Source organism: Artibeus jamaicensis, unplaced genomic scaffold (assembly GCF_021234435.1).
Source record: "Artibeus jamaicensis isolate MK-2021 breed Jamaican fruit bat unplaced genomic scaffold, CSHL_Jam_final scaffold_614, whole genome shotgun sequence".
Taxonomy (NCBI): domain Eukaryota; kingdom Metazoa; phylum Chordata; class Mammalia; order Chiroptera; family Phyllostomidae; genus Artibeus; species Artibeus jamaicensis.
In genome coordinates this window covers 7559030-7562365 of record NW_026522050.1, presented here as the reverse complement: position 1 = coordinate 7562365, position 3336 = coordinate 7559030, and the positions used below count along the sequence as shown (strand labels likewise).

The 3336-nt window shown below is 39.4% G+C and overlaps 1 pseudogene; it reads right to left on the bottom strand.

The window, feature by feature from the left end:
• Positions 1-1157: 1157 nt before the first annotated feature.
• LOC119058798 (olfactory receptor 5W2-like) lies at positions 1158-2119 on the bottom strand (annotated as a pseudogene).
• Between the last annotated feature and the right edge of the window lie 1217 nt (positions 2120-3336).

Here is a 3336-nt window from a genome sequence, read left to right as displayed (position 1 = left end):
TGCCTTTACAATTTAACCTGTATCAATTGGGCAATTAATTTTTTACAGTTTTGTTTTAACTAGTATGTAGGTAAGTTCACATCAAGATGCAGGTTTCTTTTCCAGTGACCTTGAGAAGGTCCTGGTGTTCTTAAGCCCAACTTCCCTTCGTACATTTCTGTACATTGATTGATAGGGTCATGTCTGTTCTCCACATCGAGGGCAAAACGGGAAATCCATAGGCTGATGTGAATACTCTGAGGTGCAGGATGAATCTACAGCTCCTGATACTTTGGCTATTTGTTAATAAATTGGGGGCAGAATGATGAGGAATAGAGGATCCAGGAAGTTGTCTGCATGTGATCCCTGTCCCTTAAACTTATTCAGACTAGGCCAAAAGACAAGGAGAACTGATGAACTTTGTCTAAGATGAACATATTATCCTAGAATAAAAAATGAGGGGAGCTGAGCATTTTTTAGAAGAATTACAAAGGCTCTTTATTGCTTCAGTTTTGTTTCATTGATTCAACAAAAACATCCTGGAACCATGGCATTATCAGTAGTCAGATACAAATGTTTGTGAACAAGAATGGAAAGGGTCATGCATGAATGAAACTTTCAGTTTGGGCCAAAGGTTTTTTAAAATTCTTATTTATTTATTTACTACTTATACTTGTAAGTGTTATGACGCAATATTTATAGAGTGAGACAATTACACAGGAATAAGACAAACCAACCTATTTTGACTCATGAACTCCCCTAAATGTGCAAGTTTATTATACGCATTGTTTAAAAAACTGGAACCTTGGGAGGGTGAGCTGAATTGGCATGAGTAGAGGGGTTGCTCAGCCCATGATGTGTCAGTGGGACTCACCTGTGAATAGAGAAGAGAGGGATAAAATCCTCTTTGAAAAACAGTGAAGGTTACCTATTACTAGTCTCCCTTAACTTGGGAGAAGATTATGATCAATAATAACTGTTTTCTATGTGTAGTAGAGACAAAATGATAAATAAAGAAAAATACTTATCATTGGGCCCTGATGAGTAAATAATAATGAATATCAAAAACCTGAATGAATTCAGAACAATAATGACTGGTCCCTATGTTTAATTTAGACACAATGATAAGTAATGAAAAAAATTATCATCAGGCACTTGTGAACCCATAATAATACATATCAAATACCTGAACTACTGAAAACATGGCTTCCATCAGAACATAATTTAGTACCAACTGCTTTTTTCAGGACATCTTTCACAACTTTATTCCTCAAACTGTAGATCAGTGGTTTTAACAGGGGAATGACAACTGTGTAGAAAACAGAGGCCACTTTGTGTCCATGGAGTGACTTGAGCTGGGTTGGAAATACATGAAGAGGAGTATCCCATAAAACATAGCCACAGTGGTTAAGTGGGACGCACAGTTAGAGAAGACTTTGTGTCTGCCCTTGGCTGATTTTATCCTAAGGATGGTGGTTATGATGTAGCTGTAGGAGAGGAGGACAGTGACAATACTGAACCCCAGAACACAGCTACTGAGAGTGAACATCACTATCTCATTGATGGTTGTGTCTGAGGTGGAGAGGGCTAGTAAGGGTGGGAAGTCACAGAAAAAGTGATTGATGATATTGGAATTGCAGAATGACAATTGAAAATAAGTAATGATTGCAGAGTACACCAGACTTTGAATGTACACAATGGTCATTAGCTGGGTACAGACTCTTCCAGACATGGCTGTTGTATACAGAAGTGGATTACAAATGGCTACGTAATGGTCATATCCCATGACAGAGATCATGACACATTCCACATCTCCAAAGGTAGCAAAAACAAACATCTGAACAGCACATAAATTATATGCAATCTTCTTTTGCTGAGATAAGAAATCAGCCAGCATCTTGGGAGAGACAGAAGAGGAGTAGCAGACATCACAGAAAGACAAATTGCTCAGGAAATAATACATGGGCGTGTGGAGTTGGGGGTCCATGTTGATCAGCAGGATCATGCCTAGGTTGGTGATCACAGTGATGCCATAAACCAGCAAGAAGAGCACAAAGAGCCCCTGCTGCACATCCTGCCTGCCAGAGAGTCCTAAGAGTATGAAGTCAGTAAACATGGTGCAGTTCTCAACAGCCACGAATCATGTCTGGAAATCCCTGGTTGTGGAGTAAGGAAATTGATGTGCAGTGTTAACATTATCTATCTTATTAGTTAAATTGCTAATTCTTTCTCTCTTCAGTGCTTAGAAAAAGCAGTAAACAATGGTAGGACTCCATGAGGATATCTGAATCTTTGGAAATGCATGCTATAGAATGTGAGTCAATAAATGTTAATGATAATACTCTTATGTTTATACAGCATTCTTCCAAATTTGTGCTACAATTTTTAAATTAAATCATGCTATTTCAATACCAACCTACATAGTATTCATGGTAATTTTTTTACTCCTTTTTTGGAGATTAAGAAATTGATATTTTCACCCTGGCTGGTGTAGCTCAGTGGATTGAGCGCGGGCCTGCGAACCAGACAATCGCGGTTCCATTCCCAGTCAGGGCACATGCCTGGGTTGCAGGCTGGTTCCCTGCAGGCCAGTTCCCAGCAGGGGATGCACGAAAGGCAACCCTACATTGATGTTTCTCTCCTTCTCTCCCTCCCTTCCCCTCTAAGGATAAATAAATAAAATCTTTTAAAAAAAAGAAATTGATATTTTCATAGGTGAAGCGATAGTTCTAAACTAATTGGTTCAGTAACCCACATCTTCTGATAATATTATTGCTGTTTTTCAGTACTGGAGAGACTCTATTATATCCTGTAATTGAGAGACATAGCTAGTTGAGAGATACAATAATGGCTATGTTGTTATATTTCCTTCATTTTTACAGTTGCTGGATGGGCAGAGATATGGTGGGTTTCTGGATTAACATTCTCCTGGCCCTACTAACCCCTCCTGTCCTTTCCATTCTCAACAGAAAGGGATAGAGATAGTCTGGGATTCAGTAGTGACTGAAACAAGAGGGTGGTGGTTGCTGGAGAAGAGGCTGAGGGTCCCCATCAGTGATAGTTAGACTGGAATAGGCCTGGGCTAACCATGCTCCCTCTGACAGCAGCTGTTGTTGAGCAGAGCTTCAGCAGAATGTTTGGGACCTGACTCTAGGCATGCTGGTCAAGGGTGACAGAGAGGTAAGAAAGTGTTACTGTATTTCTCTGTGAGTCACTTTCCTCTAATCAACTAGAATCCACATGATGTATTCACCAACAGAACAGATGTGTCCATGGTAGGATAAAAGTCTTCATCTGTCCACAGTCCAGTAAATTTAAAGATAAATCATATTGAACTATGTTTTTATTTCCCTAAAA